Source organism: Ovis canadensis, chromosome 26 (genome assembly GCF_042477335.2).
Source record: "Ovis canadensis isolate MfBH-ARS-UI-01 breed Bighorn chromosome 26, ARS-UI_OviCan_v2, whole genome shotgun sequence".
Taxonomy (NCBI): Eukaryota; Metazoa; Chordata; class Mammalia; order Artiodactyla; family Bovidae; genus Ovis; species Ovis canadensis.
Genome location: NC_091270.1, coordinates 32,074,878 through 32,092,732, shown reverse-complemented (window position 1 = coordinate 32,092,732; position 17,855 = coordinate 32,074,878).

The window sequence follows — 17,855 nt, the reverse complement described above, 5'->3', positions numbered from 1 at the left end:
CTGTCCAGTTCTTTTTGATCCTATGGACCATAGCCCACCAAGCTCCTCTGTCTGTGGGATTCTCTAGGCAATGGAGTGTGTTGCCGTTCCCTTCTCCAGGAGATCTTCCCAACCCAAGGACTGAGCGTGCCTTGCAAGGCCTGCTGCCTCTCCTGCATTGCTGGCAGATTTTTTTTTTTTTAACCACCGAGCCACCAGGGCAGCCCATTTCACTTCCACAGGAGTAGCCAAAAATGTGAGAAAACAGGCCTTTGGGCAGCGCAAACTAACACAGTTTCTGTTGAATTTTTGTGACTCTTTATTTTAAAGAGGATGCAAATGCAAAGCATTTCAATCAGGACTTATTTTCATATGCAGATGTATCTGTTGGACTCCAGTTTTGCTAAAGCCTCAAAGAGCATATGATAGCACCCTCCCTATAAATTGCATCTTCCTCCATTAAAGGCACTTACTGGTTTGATATGTGTGGGTTTTCTCTTTAATTGCTGCAGGGATTTGAATTTCAGGTGAATTAAAATTTAAAATTCTGATCATTTTGCAAACTTGTCATTATGCATGCTATAGGCAAGTTAGTAGATTTAGTTATGCCAATGATTGAGAAAAGATACATTATTGCTGCATTATAATGCATAAACAGGTTTTATGTTCCTCTGCATAATATTAGAAACTCAAATTTATGGAGTCACCGAGCTGTGATCATCATCCAGTTTTTAAATAAGGAAGCAATTGGTGATTTATATCACACATAAAGAAGTTTCCTTGTCAAGGCACTTGCTGATCCATGGCATACAATTTGGATAAACGATACAAACCTTTGATAGGGTCATTAGGAATTATTTGCATTCAGGGGTTTTTCTTAAGTGTTTTTTGTTGTGGTTTATCTCAGGTGGCACTTACCTACTCTCTCTCAACCAATTTTGGTTCCTCAGAAAATCCATTTCAATAGGTTTTACACCAGAACTTTTGAAATTAAAATATGTGTATGAAAATTTAGGCATTGTGCAGCAACAGCTTGTTACATCATAATAAGAGGACACACCAGAAGTTATGGGTCTCCTACTGAATAAACACTTCATCTATGAAGAAGTCTTGTCAAAAAAAGAGAATTAACTCCATTTGTGAAGTTAATAGATGAAGCTAACTGATCTACACTCTAGATCCAGTTACCAATTGATAGGAAATGCACAGAGTAAAGGAGCAAAGATGTTGAATCACATTCTGGGGCTTTAGCCCCCAAAATCTAGACTGAGGGAACTCTATCAGATAATGACCCAGTGTCCTAACCAAATAAATTGCAAGGAAAAAGAGTGAGGTCAAGTGAAAACTACAGACTAATAAAGACTTAAACAAATCAGGCAACTGCAATGTATTTACCTTATTTGGGTCCAGAAGCAAATAAACAATTAAAAATCTATTTTTGACATTGAGGAGATAATTACAAAATTGAGCCTTGGCTAGATATGTAATGAAAGAATTACTGTCAATTTGTAACCATTATAACAATATTGGGGTTATGTTTTTCCCCAAAGAATCCTCATTTTTAGAGACATATGCTGAAATTTGGATGATGAAATAACAATGTTTGGGATTTGCTTCAAAATAATAATAAATAATAACAAGGGGAGAAGAATTAAACTTTTAAATTTAGAAAATAATAAGAAAAAGGGTAAGATGAAACAAGATTGTGATGAGATAATAAATGTTGACACTGGATGATGGGTACATTGGGGTTTGTTATGCTGAGTCTACTTTTGTTTATATTTAAAATTCCCACACAAGTTAAAAATACATGTAGGATACAATATAATATAAGATGCCTCTTTATGACTAATTTTACTAATTCTTGGTGATAAGTAAAAGACACAAGTAATTTATTTAGTTATAGAATTACTTCTGGTACCAGCTTACACCTTGGAAGAAAAGCTATGACCAACCCAGAACGCATACTAAAAAGCAGAGACATTACTTTGCTGACAAAGGTCCATCTAGACAAAGCTATGGTTTTTCCAGCAGTCTTGTATGGATGTGAGAGTTGGACTATAAAGAAAGCTGAGCACTGAAGAATTGAGGCTTTTGAACGGTGGAGTTAGAGAAGACTCTTGAGAGTCCCTTGGACTGAAAGGAGATCAAACAAGTCCATCTTAAAGGAAATCAGTCCTGAATATTCGTTGGAAGGACTGATACTGAAGCGGAAGCTGAAGCTCCAATCCTTTGACCATCTGATGTGAAGAACTGACTCACTGGAAAAGACCCTGATGCTGGGAAAGATTGAGGAGGAGAAGGGGACGACAGAGGATGAGATGATTGGATGGCATCACTGACTCGATGGACGAATTTGAAAAAGCTCTGGGAGTCAGTGATGGACAGGGAAGCCTAGTGTGCTGCAGTCCATGGGGGCGCAAAGAGTCAGACATGACTGAGCGACTGAACTGACCAGCTTACGCAGAGTATGATTCACTGTCTGGTTAACAGTAATAAACAGAGATTTTTTAGGGAAAAAAAAAAAGCAAACCTAAATAGCTTTGTTTAATGAAGTTTCAGAAGTATAGAATTTATCTTTGTGTTGATCTATCTGTTCAGTATGACTTGTATTTTGTTCTTAAAACTCAAAATCCTCCACATACTTCTACATAAATCTTAGAACATGTATCACGAGTCTCCTGTGTGTTAGGCAGTTTAGCTTAAGTTCAGTGGCACCGAGTTTCATGTCTTCATTCTCCATTTCTTCCTGGGAAGAGGAAGGATTTCTCTGCCAGAGATTAATTCGGGAAACACCCACAGAGAACCCTCACATAGTTCTATACTTCATTTCTCACACTTCCGTTATATTCTCAACCTACCAAACTAGTACCCCCCTTTTGTCTCACGCTGCTTGTCAAATCTCACCTGCTGTGTGAAGCTTGCTGCCCTTCCCCCTGGAAAGGTTCTGCGGATGCTCCTACACACACCTGCAGACTCAGCCAAATCAGTAAGGACACACACACACTTGTGCGTTAGGCTTCCCACGGGGCCCTAGTGATAACAAATCTGCCTGCCAACGCAGGAGACATGGGTTCGATTCCTGGATCAGGAAGATCTCCTGGAAGAGGGCATGGCAAGCCACGCTAGTATTCTTACCTGGAGAATACCAGCGGATTACAGTCCATGGGGTTGCAGAGTCAGACACGATTGAGTGAGTGAGCACAGAGGCACACACACATAAGAAATGTGTTGGCATTGATGATTCACAGATCTAATACAAGTCAACTGGATGGAAGAGGTAGATTTTTTAATCCTTTCAGAACATTTGTATTATGACGGATTTGACACCCTTAAGAGTTCACAGAAGCCTTTTCCCCATGTTCTAAAATCGAATTAGTAAGGTTCTTGCGCCTTTTTAATTCCAATTTTTTTTTTCTTCTATGAGCATAACTTTTGGACTTTTCTACTAATCTTCTTGGCCATAACTTTTATTGTTTAAGTTTTAAATGCCTTTCTAGAAAATAAAACCATGTGAGTTAATAGAAGCAAAAATCTAAATTTCTGTGTGAGAGCAGGAAGCAGCTGGGTAGCCATCTGCTGCCCTCCATCACCCCTGACACCAGCAGAGTCTCAGCCCTTATTAATTCCTGCCTAGACACTCACAGCAGCTTCCGAAGTAGGTCTTCCTGCGCTGTGTGTGCTTACTCATTCAGTCATTTCTGACTCTTTGTGACCCGATGGACTGTAGCCCGCCAGGCTCCCCTGACCATGGGATTTTCCAGGCAAGAATACTGTTGTGGGTTGCCATGCCTCCTCCAGGGGATCTTCCCCACCCAGGGATCGAACCTGCGTCTCCTGCATTGCAGGTGGATTTTTTACCCAATGAGCCATCCTATCTGTGGTAATTCTCGACCCTAAACTGTCCTCTCCAGGGCTACTGGAATGACTGGTACTTTCCCAGTTTGGAATCTGTTATTGTCCCTCCATCACTTACAGTGGTATCGATAACAAGCAGTAAAAGTCTCATTAAAAAACATAAATATTATTCAAGTACTGTTGAACAATTAATTTTATTAAATCCTTGCCATCTCACTGAAGAGTGTACCTCTTGGCCGTTCCTCCACTAATTTACACAAAAATGTGCTTACATTTTTCGATGGGACCTGTGGGGTTTTGTGCTTTCTGTTTCAAATTCAGTGACATGCACGCATCTTCTGTCTCAAAGCACAAGGGCTTGACTCTACCTGGTTCAGTTTTGTCATCTGCAAAGTGCAGGGCACAGTTATCTTACACCAAGTGCCAAACACTTATCAAACAACTGCCTGAATTATTACAGAAGATATTAGCCAGGGATTTACTAGATAGACCAAGCATTCAGGGGCTTCCCAGGTGGCACTAGTGTTGAAAAACCTGCTTGCCAGTGCAGGAGACATAAGAGACGGGGGTTCGATCCCTGAGTCGGGATCTCCTGGAGGAAGCCATGGCAACCCACTCCAGTATTCTCGCCTGGAGAATCCCATGGACAGAGGAGCCTGGAGGGCTACAGTTCACAGGTCACAAAGAATTGGACATGACTGAAGCTACTTAGCATGCCCGCACACCACATCATTCAAATTATTCGTTTATTCATTCAACAAACACTTGATGAAGGTTTACTGTGTACCACACGGTGGACTGAGAGCCTGAGATATAAAAGGGAATCTAGTTGCTAGAATTAAAGGAGCTTATAAAATAGCAGACTGACATTTAGCAAATAAATTACCATGTAGCGTGATATATCAACAAGGTACGAAGTGATGACGTGTGGCTGATGGTAAAGATTTCCTAGACAAGAGGATGTTATTTCTGAGCTAGGAATTAAAGGATTACTATGTGTTTATGAAGCTGACCCTGTGTGCTTGCAGTGTGTGTGTGTGTGTGTGTGTGTGTGTGTGTGTGTGTTATGTTCCAGGGAGAGAGAGTGAGCTGGGCCCTCAGGGAGAACAAACAGCAAACAGCAAACAGCTTCCTTGAGGCAGGCTTAGTGGGAGAGAGGATACTAGCAAGGAGAGCCTCTAGGAGGCATGATGAGAGATGAGGCTGAGAAGCTGTGGGCAGAGGTATCAATACCACGCTTTTAGTTAATGTTCAAAAACAAGTTCTTATAGCTTAGAAATAAAAAGCTGAAAAAATGATAAAGATGTTCTAGCCTTACTGCCTATTTTATAAAGAAAAAAAAAAAAGCAACGCTAGATCTCGGGGCCTCTTTCTTTCATTCCGCAACTCTTTCCACAATGATAAAGTGTCTTGAATTTTAAAAGTTAGCTCTATATATTTTGCTATTTGTACAGACTCTAAAATATGGATAGAAAAAAAAAACTGAAAGACTAAGTTTTCCTGGTGGGTAGGAGTATAGAGAATTTTAAATTCGTTTCAAAATTTGCTTCTCTGTATTGCTATCTTGTAAGTATTATATACTTATTATAGTAAGTATTACATACAGATAAAAATTAAGATGAATACCAGATTATATATGACTCACTTCTATAATAAAACTACTTTACAGTTATTTGAAGTATGGATAATGCATAAAGTTTTGTTTCTTTATGAACTTTTAAGCATTTGGCAAATTACAGACTCATGCTGACAGAAAATAATGTATGATTTTATACAAAACATACTTGTATAGTTTGTTTTGGTAAATAAAACTGATACCGATAAAACTGATGACATCTTTGAGTTCAGTGATTCAAAGATATTATTTAGTGTCTTATGTTTAAGGCATAGTAGTATATGAACAAAATAATCTTTTTTAGCTTTTAATACCTATGCAAAAATTGAAATTAGATAGCCTCCTCTGCCTGTCCTCTTTAGGAGTTTATTTTATATCTGAAAACAACATTCTGTACCCAGACTTTATAAATTCATTCTATTTTGTTCATATCAGAGTCTTCTTCCATAACTAGCATTTGGCAAAACTCTGCATTGTATCTGTTTTATTGTGCATTACACTAAATAGCTAGGTGTAGAAAAGATATAACAATACCCTAATGGAACATCTGGGACTAAAAATCACCATTTATATTTCTGCAGATGATTAGATTTACCAAGGGATCTTCTTCTGATGAAAACAGTAGAGAAATATATAGCCTCAATTCATCATAAAGCACAACTCAAAACTAAACCTTGTGATGTAATCCTTCAACTCCCAATTCAGATAATTATTTTAAAATTGGAAGAAGGTGTTAAAAACATCTCTTAAATTGTGGCCCGAGTCACATTCAGGCTCAAGCAATAGCATTTGTAAATCACACCTTGAGATGAGATGAGATGAGAACCATAAGACAGACCAATCTGATGAGCATCATCCCTTGGAGTTTGACCCACGTGGCGATTCTCTGGGGGATGAGTATGGAAGTCCTAAAGCCATGATGCATGACCAGGTGTGTAGAGGCTAGATGTTGGATAAAAGATAATGGCCAAGTGGAAACTTGACAAATGTTGCCTTATCACCTACTTGATGTGAAAAATCACCAGTCGTATTCTTGAAAGCATTTATAATCTCTGCTGCCAAGTGTGTTCCTTTCAGAGAAATCTGGAAGAATGGAAATAGGTTTTACGTACAGTTGTGCCTGCCAGACTTTGAATTTCATAGATCAGTAAAATTTCAAATATGAATTTAGGGATGAATGTAGAGTTACTGACCATTAAAAGCTTTTGTCAGGTAAGAACATTTTTTAAAATAAAAAAAAATTCATTATAATGAGAATCATATCTCAAAAAAAAGTTCTAGTCAAAATGGTAGGAAGGTCACAATATCAGAATGAACAAAAAATCTTTCAAGATAAAAAAGAACAACTTGGTTTAAAATCCACCATGTTATACCAATTTTCCTCACTTCAGAAAATACCAAGTTTTCTTACTTCCTTGTCTTCAACTCACTCGAGAAGATTAAGAACAAATATTCTTCAACTTACAATGGCATTACATCCCAACAGACCCATCATAAGTTGAAAATAAAAGCAGGTTTTCTTTTAAAATTTGAAGAGTGTTTTTGCTTGTATATCATTCAGAAAATAAATACTTTAGGAAAATGTGGTCATAGCTAAGAGAAAGAAAATATGTAAGTCAAAATTGCATTTAACATACTTAACCTACAGAACATCATGGCTTACTTGGGCCTACGTTAAATGTGCTCAGAAGACTTCTATTACCCCACTGTTCAGCAAAACACAAAGTCTGTTTTATAATAAAGTACAAAACATCTCATGTGCTTTATTGAATGCTGTACTGAAAGCGAACCAGCCTGGCTGTCTGTTCAGAATGGTTGTGTCGGTTGCTTCCTCTGATGAATGAATGGTGGCCTGGGCACTGCGGCTGCTGCAGTCACTCAGCATCACGACCGAGGAGGGGACAAAGTGTCGCTAGTCGGGGAAATGATCAAAATTCACAATTTGAAGTACAGCTTCTACTGCGTGTACTACTTTCACACCATCACAAAGTCAAAAAATTTTAAGATGAACCATCATAAATCAGAGTAGTAAGGAACCACTGAAGGAAGGGAGGAAAGACCAAGAGGATTCAAGGAACTTAATGGAGTATAAAAGTGGGCCAATAATATCTTATTTTTGAAAGTACTTGTTTCCTAAAATTAAGAGCTAGTTTTTTAATTCACAGGTCTCCCTGCTGGTAGAGAGCTAAGCAGGTAGTATAGCCAGCTCACTGGACTCTAATGAAACCCCCACACTTCAAGTCTTAAAGGAACTGTAGAAATTCCTGAGCATATTGTAGCATTTATGCTAAAGCACTGCTTATTTTCTTGGCAAATAGTAAAACAGGACCTAAGATAATATTTGGGACTTAATACTGTTGTAGCTTTCTTTGCAAGGCTCCTAGGAAAGACCTTTTAGACGGCCTTCCTAAGATATATTCAAGAAGAAAATTGCTGACTCTATGTACCACTCAACTGCAGAGCATCAGCAGTCTTGTTCTCCCAGATCTACCCCGCTGATGTTCTTGCAGCACCGACAATATCACCTGAGAGGCAAGTGCCAGGCATTGCTGATACCAAGACAAGTCCTGATCTATAGGTGACTTAAAGCCAGATATGCCCATATCTCAGCTACTCAGAGTGATAAAAAAATAAATAAATAAGGCATAGTTATTCCTTAACAACACTGCAAAATGGCACAGATACTTATCCTTAGGATTTTAGTCCCCAAACTATTTAAATGTTGGTTGTTGCTGCAGGGTCCCTAAACCATCTTATTAGTTGACAATAAGAACAACAACGATTGTTACCCTGTGTGAATAACAATGCACCAAAGCAAAAAAAAAAATGCTGATGTGATAGGACGATTCAAAAATCTTTGGAATATATATATCATACTCCTTTTACACTGTGTTTTCCTAAATTTTGAAAGTTTCTCTGTCTTATTATACTAGTTTTTAGCAAGGTATAGTTTATGGGAGTAATATGATCTGTGTGGAGCCATCAAGATGTCAAAATAAGGATCATGAACACATCCAAATAGCCTCAAAGAATAATATGACCAAAGTACAACTGAAAATTTACAGGTCATATCATATACGGCTTCCCAGGTGGCACAGTGGCAAAGAATCCGCCTATCAATGAAGAAGACACAAGAGATGCACGTTTGATCTCTGGGTTGGGAAAATCTCCTGGAAGGAACTGGCAACCCACTCCAGTGTTCTTGCCTGGAGAATTCCATGGACAGAGGAGCCGGGTGGGCTACAGTCCATGGGGTCACAAAAGAATCAGGCAAGGCCGAGCATACACAAGCACATATCATACACATGTAGTCATATATTGCATATGAAAGAGTAAATCCTATACACTATTGTTAGGAAATTATTGATAGCTAATTCTTGAATTTTGGAGAAGCATGGTGCATAAATGTTAAGTATGTGTCAGTAAGGGATCTACCTTCACATCAAAACACTTCTGAGTTAATGGTGCTGGCTTTCACATGCCATATATAATGTGCCTGTCTCGAGAACACTTTGGCAGAAATAGTACCACTTAACTTAGCACACTTTTTGTCCTTCACATATCCTTTGTTAAGAAATAAATTATTGTACTGAAGAAAGGAGTTTGAGATATTAAATTAACAGATATAAGCTAAGCACTTCGGCTGGAAATGCCATCTTTGGAGTTATATCCTTTATAAATTGTTATTGGAAGTTCCGAAAAATCAGTTTTAACCTTGTACAGGAAATAAAAGCAAAATAATCGTGAAATGTGTGGAGACAGAAAGGGACCATCAGCCAAAGAAGAGAAAAATGTGGACTTTAGAGAGGGAAAACAATAAATCTTAAATACATTGGTCCAATTTCAGTAGTAAATGAGCTTTTGATTATTTATACTCTATGTGCTTTTCTACCATTATTAAAACAATAAATAACATCCAAGAAGAGAAGCAGAACTTTTAGTCTAAAAAAATCTCTTTTTTTAAGAGAAAAAAAGCGTAATTAATATTTTGCAAATGCAGGCCATTGTTGGGCCCAAATGAATGTACCATGTTTGATGCTTGTAATTCACTCAGTCTTCAAAGAAGAATTTCAGTTATTGTATGAGAAATTAATGTCCCATTGTGCATGCCTGTGTGCTATTCACTTCAGTCGTATCTGACTCTTTGCAACCCTGTGAACTATAGCTCACTTCATGGAATCAATCTGAAGATTAAATGAGAATATATTTGAATATCACACAATAAGCATTTAAAAGGACCAATCAGAGAAGCAATGAGGGAGGAAAGGAGCAGGCCGAGTTGACTCCATCTTGAAGAAGGAAACTCCATCTTGCACGTTCAGTGAACTTTGGACTTTGTGCCTGGTAGCCATGGGGATAAGATACCTATGGCCAAACTGGCCTTCTGGACTGATAAACACCAGATTCAATACCAAGATTTCTCGTTGCCAAAAAGAATGTAATAATCCCCTATGTAGCCAATCGCCTTTGTAATCTTTATGGCACCCACTGGTATAGGCTACAATGTGTAACCAGCTGACCCTTCTGATTATGAATCATGGCTGTAACCTGATTGTAGCTCCCTTTAAAACATTCCATCCTAGGTTTAAGGAATTTGGGGATGTGGGCTTGAGCAGTACACTTAAAGTATATAGTTCAGTTCAGTTCAGTCATGTCCGACTCAGTGCGACCCCATGGACTGCAGCCTCCCAGGCTCCTCTGTCCGTGGGATTTTCCAGGCAAGAGTACTGGAGTGGGTTGCCATTGCCTTCTCCTTAAAGCATATAAGGTTTTCACGAAAGTCAGTCAGGGTCCTTGACTAAGAGGAGACTCTGCTTTGGGCTCACGGGTGAAATAGACTGCGCTCCATTATCTGCATTGTCCTTCTGAGTGAGCTTGTTTGCCGGAACGCGTGGCTACAACAGTAGCGGTGGGAAGAACTGTAACATCAAGGTACATGAATCAGAATGAGGGAAAGGAACTGAACTAAATATTTATGGCATGAGGCATGATCGTCTGATTCATCAGTCTCACAAGCGGATGGTGTTGCCAACGGGATTCAAACAGTCTATGCAGAAAGACATTCTGCAACCTACCCTGCTAGGGATGCCCTTTCTAATAGGTTAGGAGTAGCTGAAGACTCTTCTCCCTTTGAGAGTGATTGGCTGGCTTGGCCATCGTTGGGTTCTTTTACTTCCATTTTTCTAGGCCTCCACTATTACCTGGCCTCTTATTTGATAGAAATCCTTGCTACTCTTCCCTTAAACATGCTAACACCCAAAATAGAGTTATAGTCTCCCAAATCCAAAAGCCATTCTCCTTTCTCTCTATAATGTGAGATGATCAGTTAAGGAATCAACCTTACAATTTAACTTCCTAGAGGGCAGTCTTTATCTCCATTTCAAGTTGAAAAAGGGATACCACCAAGAAGAGTCAACAGGAATATCTCTGAAAATATGATTGCTTTCACTTTTCATATTTTTTACATAAGTGTAGTATGAAACCCAGTTTAAACCTAAGTTAGGTTAAACCTAGGATTTGACATGTTTGGACCTGTCTGGACTAGTCAGGTCAACCTAGGAGGGATCTATTTAAATGACAGGTAGGAAGTTTCTGTGAAATGGATGGCATCATGGACTCAATGGACATGAGTCTGAGCAAGCTCCAGGAGATAGTGAAGGACAGGAAAGCCTGGCGTGCTGCAGTCCATGGGGTCACAAAAGTCCAACACAACTGAGCTACTAAACAACATCTTATGTTGAATTTGTTCATTGCTTTTCAAGTCTACTCTATCCTTGTACTTTTCTGTCTATTCATTCTATTATTTTTGAGAGTTTGATATCGAAACTCCAACTAAAAATCTAAAATTTATCTACTTCAATAAATAATTGTAATATATAGTGGAACTGTATGCAATTTTGTTCTGTATTTTCTAAGTCTCCTATAAATAGGTTATCATACTTTCACAATTTTGAAAAAGAAAGAAGAAAAAAAGGAGATTAAAAATGATAAGAAAAGGATAATGGCTGAGAACTTTGACAATAGGAATGATTCTCAAGATTGAAGAAAAACTCTGCCACATGTGAGAAGTGCTAACTTTGCAAATGTATGGCAACTAGCAAGACATGAGGTAAAAGGAGATGAAAGAAATGGGCAGCTTTTGAATATGCAGCTTGTCAGCACCTTAGACTAATGTAATTAGAGGCAGAGTAGGAGTTACTTATTCAGTCATCCCATAAATATTTGTTGGGCATCTACGATGTGCCAAAAACTCTTCTAGATACTGGGGATAGAGCAGTGAACAAAATTAAATCCCTGCCCTCATGGAGCTTTTTGTCAATAGGAGAAATGAATGACAAACATACTTTTTGAGTAAGACTCTTGAGAGTCCCTTGGACTGCAAGGAGATCCAACCAGTCCATTCTGGAGGAGATCAGCCCTGGGATTTCTTTGGAAGGAATGATGCTGAAGCTGAAACTCCAATACTTTGGCCACCTCATGCGAAGAGTTGACTCCTTGGAAAAGACTCTGATGCTGGGAGGGATTGGGGGCAGGAGGAGAAGGGGACGACAGAGGATGAGATGGCTGGATAGCATTACTGACTCAATGGACGTGAGTCTGAGTGAACTCTGGGAGTTGGTGATGGACAGGGAGGCCTGGCGCGCTGCGATTCATGGGGTTGCAAAGAGTCGTAAATGACTGAGTGGCTGAACTGAACTGAAGTACTCTGGAGAAAAATAACAGAGCAACTGAATCAGGGAGTCACAGGGTGGGCAGAGCAAAGGTATTTATACGCAGGGGTTGGGAAGACCTCTCAGACAAGGTAGCTTTGATCACAGACCTAAAGGAAGTGAAGACCTACAAGTTTAAACACAGTGAAAATGCTGCCAATAGAACTTATTGAAATTAAAATAATAAATACTAATAAATATACATAAATAAAACTGTCAAAAAAAAGAAATATACTCATTTTTAAGTGTTAGTTGCTCAGTCGTGTCCAACTCTTTGTAACCCCATAGACTGTAGCCAACCAGGGCTCCTCTGTCCATGGAATTCTCCAGGCAAGAATACTGGAGTGGGTAGCTATTCCCTTCTCCAGGGGATCTTCCCGACCTAAAAGTCGAACCGGGTCTCCTGCATTGCAGGCAAATTCTTCACCAAGTGAGCCACTAGGGAAGCCCCCATCTTAAGGGACGACTTATTCAAAATATACACATTTACTGAAAGGACAGCAGGGTGGGTTGGATGGGTGATTCTGAGCACAAGGTACTTTCTGTCACTTACACAGTCCTCAGTACAAGTTCACCTGCGCTAAAGTTCCAGGAAAAGGAGCTGCAGTAAAACAGTGACTAAAACCCAAAAGACCCATTTATTACCAACCCATTAAGAATAAAAGCACTACTAGACAGTACTGTTTTATCGTTTTCTGCAAGAGTGTAGCTCAGTTTGGAGTGTCAGAATTACGAACTCAGGGAATGAAAGCAGGTGGCTGGTCAACCACTGCCAGTATCCAAAATGTGGACAAAATTTATTATTCTTACTAATAATCAAGAAATAATGCTTTGAACCATGAATAACCCTAGTGAAATAATTTTCAGTGTCTTATTCAGTACCCAACAACAGCTTAGATTGTGGAATACTGTAGATTTGTGGCTGGAAAATCGATAGTATAAAATCATGCAGAAATAGTCCCCTGAGAATTATTTCCCACTTGGAGTAGTTATCACCTCATGTTCTCAAACTTTTATAGGACAATTTTGATAAGTATAGTTGTAATTAAAAGTATATCTATTTATAGTCACATATAAAAAATATTCACTTGAGGACTATTTCTGCTAGCAACCCTGTAGTGTAAAATCGATTAAAGATCTAAATGTAACACCAGCAACTATAAGACTCTTTGAGGAAAACAGGCAGAACACTCTCTGACATAAATCAGCAAGATCTTCCATGATCCCACCTTCCAGAGTAATGGAAATAAAAACAAAAATAAACAAATGGGACCTAATTAAACTTAAAAGCTTTTGCACAAGGAAGGAAACAATAAGCAAGGTGAAAAGGCAGCCTTCAGAAGGGAGAAAATAACAGCAAATGAAATGACTGAAAAAGAATTAATCTCCAAAATATACAAGCAGCTCATGTAGCTCAAAAACAGAAAAACAAACAACCCAATCAAAAAGTGGGCAAAAGAACTAAACGGACATTTTTCCGAACAAGACATACAGATGGCTAACTCTGTAGTATAAAGTCATCATCCATTGTTTTATCTGATATCCCTGACTTGAATGCCAGCAAATGTGCTCTCCAGAAGAACTTCCAGGCTTCCATTTGGGGAGGACAATGGAAACAGCAGAATCTTTGTGTTTCCTCGGTTATGAACTCAGGACTAAATTTAGGACTTGGCTGCTATAATACACAAACCCTATACCTGATGTATGTACTTCCTCATTCTGTTTAACTAAAGTTCTTTTGTTTTCTTTTTAATTGTCCTGCTTATTACACTTTTGCATATTCAGAGCAGAATCAAATCTATGTCTGAAGAAACTGAGCTTAGACATCATACATAAACAGATTATATTAAAACCAATTAAGGGGCGTCCCAGGTGGCACTAGTGATAAAGAATCTGTCTGCCAGTGCAGGAGACAAAAGAGACCGGAGTTCAATCCCTGCATCAGGAAGAAGCCCTTGAGTAGGATGCCACTCCACTAGATACTAGATGCCGACTATGGTATTCCTGCCTGGAAAACTCCATGGACAGAGGAGCCTGTCTGGCTACAGTCCATGGGGCTGCAAAGAGTCAGACATGATAGTGCACACACAAAGCCTGTTCAAATTCTTGTCCCAGTTCACAAATCAGTGGCAGGTATTTCGGCATCATCATTCTCAGCTGCACCATGGTGCATGTTCAACTAAACATGGCCTGAGAAAGGGTCCAGGAACAATTGATTAACACGTTCTATATAGAAAAATGGTAACCTGGCTTCAGTGAGCAACTACACAGCACAAAATACTTGGGTGAGTATTAATCTCTGTATATGGGCAAACTCCAGGAGTTGGTGATGGAGAAGGAGGCCTGGCGTGCTATGGTTCATGGGGTAGCAAAGAGTCAGACACGACTGACTGACTGAATTGGAACTGGATGGGTATAATTTGAATTCAAGAACTATTGTCCAAAAAAGATAGTTCATTCTTTAAACCAGTGATTGTTCCCACTGAACTGGTAATTTAAAAAGAAAAGTAATACCCTGGGTTCAGTCAGTTCAGTTCAGTTGTTGATTCATACCCGACTCTCTGTGACCCCATGGACTGCAGCGCACCAGGCTTCCCTACCCATCACCAGCTCCAGGAGTTTACTCAAACTCATGCCCATCGAGTCAGTGATGCCATCCAACCATCTCATCCTCTGGTATCCCCTTCTCCTCTCGCCTTCAATCTTTCCCAGCGAGTCAGTTCTTCACATCAGATGGCCAAAGTATTGGAGCTTCAGCTTCAGCATCAATCCCTCCAGTGAATATTCAGGACTGATTTCCTTTAGGATAGACTGGTTGGATCTCCTTTATGTCCAAGGGACTCTCCAGAGTCTTCTCCAACACCACAATTCAAAAGCATCAATTCTTCAATGCTAAGCGTTCTTTATAGTCCAACTCTCACATCCATACATGACTACTGGAAAAACCACAGCCTTGACTAGATGGACCTTTGTTGGCAAAGTAATGTCTCTGCTTTCTAATATTTTGTCTAGGTTGGTCATAACTTTTCTTCCAAGGAGCAAGCGTCTTTTAACTTCATGGCTGCAGTCACCAGCTGCAGTGATTTTGGAGACAAAAAAAAAAAAAAATCTCTCACTGTTTCCCCATCTATTTGTCATGAAGTGATGGGACTGGATGCCATGATCTTAGTTTTCTGAATGTTGACCTCTAAGCCAACTTTTTCACTCTCTTTCACTTTCATCAAGAGGCTTTTTAGTTCCTCCTCACTTTCTGTCACAAGGGTGGTGTTATCTGCATATCTGAGATTATTGATATTTCTCCTGGCAATTTTGATTCCAGCTTGCACTTCATCCAGCCCAGCATTTTGCATGATGTATCTGCATATAAGTTAAATAAGCAGAGTGACAGGATACAGTCCTGACATACTCCTTTCCCGATTTGTAACCAATCTGTCATTCCATGTCCAGTTCTAACTGTTGCTTCTTGACCTGCATTCAGATTTCTAAGGAGGCAGGTAAGGTGGTCTGTGGGTTGGTTAGGGTGGAGGAATGGAGGAATTCTCATATACTTCTGATGACAGTGTTAATTGGTACAACTTTTCAAAGGCAGCATGCTGAGTGGTTAGCAACAAGAGTGTAGCGTCAGGTGGATGGGAGGGGAGTTTGGGGGAGAAGGGATACATGTACATGTGTGGTTGAGTACCTTTGCTGTCCACCTGAAACTATCCCAACACTTAATTGGCTATGAAAGTGAAAGTGTTAGTAAATTGTGTCCTACTGTTTGCAACCCTGTGGACTGTAGCCTGCCAGGCTCCTCTGCCCACGGAATTCTCCAGGCAAGAATACCAGAGAATCCCTTCTCCAGGGGATCTTCTTGACCCAGGGATCAAACCCCGATCTCCGGCATTGCAGACAGATTCTTTACTAAATCCCACTTCTGCTTTTTTTACTTACTGGTTGTATGATCTTTATACATAAATAAAGTGGCTGACTTTATTTTTCTGGGCTCCAAAATCATTGCAGATGGTGACTGCAGCCATGAAATTAAAAGACGCTTACTCCTTGGAAGGAAATTTATGACCAACCTTGACAGCATATTAAAAAGCAGAGACATTACTTTGGCAACAAAGGTCCATCTAGTCAAGGCTATGGTCTTTCCAGTGGTCATGTATGGATGTGAGAGTTGGACTATAAAGAAAGCTGAGTGCCAAAGATTGATGCTTTTGAACTGTGGTGTTAGAAAAGAATCTTGAGAATCCCTTGGACTGCAAGGAGATCCAACCAGTCCATTGTAAAGGAGATCAGTGCTGAGTGTTCATTGGAAGGAATGATGCTGAAGCTGAAACTCCAATACTTTGGCCACCCGATGTGAAGAGCTAACTCATTGGAAAAGACCCTGATGCTGGGAAAGATTGAGGGCAGGAGGACAAGGGGACGATAGGGGATAAGATGGTTGGATGGCATCACCGACTCAATGGACATGGGTTTGGGTGGACTCCGGGAGTTGGTGATGGACAGGGAGGCCTGGCGTGCTGTGGTTCATGGGGTCGCAAAGAGTCGGACACGACTGAGCGACTGAACTGAACTGCATGATCTTACGTCCTTTAACCCTCATTTTTTACCAACTTTAAAATGGATGTACTGATAAAATTAAATTAGTCATGTTGTAGTGAAGATTGAGAGGCACTACCTGGCACATTGTAAGCATTTCTGTGTTCAATTTCCTTATGTATTAATATTACTTCTCAATTTTGAGGTTTGGCAGTACAAACAAAGCCTTTAGATTAAACATTAGCTTCTGACCCTGAAATTCCACTTTTCAGAATTTAGTCTAAGGAAATAAGGCCACCCACAATGTTTCAGTTGCCAGGATATCTCAGAATTCCAGTCATTAATCTGAACATCAGCTGTAGGTATGTGTTGAGTCTTGAAGCTAGAGTGAGAAGGCACAAACTGAGTCTTACTTGCTGATAATTAATCTTTTAGTGGTTCCTCCTAAGTGAAATAAATAATTAAAATATTTGATTATTGTATGAGAATAATATTATCTGGAATAGCAGTCTTGAAATTTAGAGGAAAAAATTTAGAAAATAATCTGCAGTTTGAAAGTTTTGCTGAAGCTTTGAGTTTGAGGGTTTTGTTGTTGTTTTGTTTTGTTTTTTTTCTCATCTCCAGTGAAGAAACGCTTTTAGCTGACAATAGCTAATTAATAACAAGATTAGCTCCAGGGCAGTGTTTACTTGGCATGATTCCCTAAACTCCCTGCATTAAAATCTACTGGTTTGTTTGTTAAACATGCAGATTTCTGTGTCCATTCTGGTCTGCTAAACAGAATCCCGGCAGAAGCTTGGAAAGCTGCACATTTTAAAAGCACCCAGAGGTTAAACAAGCTAAAGCTTTGGTTCCAGTCCCCTTGGAGATGAAGGGCACCAGTCCACCTAGGAGAGGAGTTACAGATCTTCTCTGGTTGAAAGATTCAAGGTTGTGGCCTCATTATTTTGGAAAAACAGCAATAAAATAAATGACTTTTTAAAGGGAAATGGAAGAATACAGTCTTGATTGCACTTTTCTGACTTTAGAGGATTTTAAATATCACCCTTTGTGTTCACATATGTTTCTGTATGTGCACATTTACAGGATTCTGTCGATGAGTTTTTCTTTGAAAGTAAAGAATGTATATATAAGCACTCCATCCTTTGAGGGGCACTTTCTTA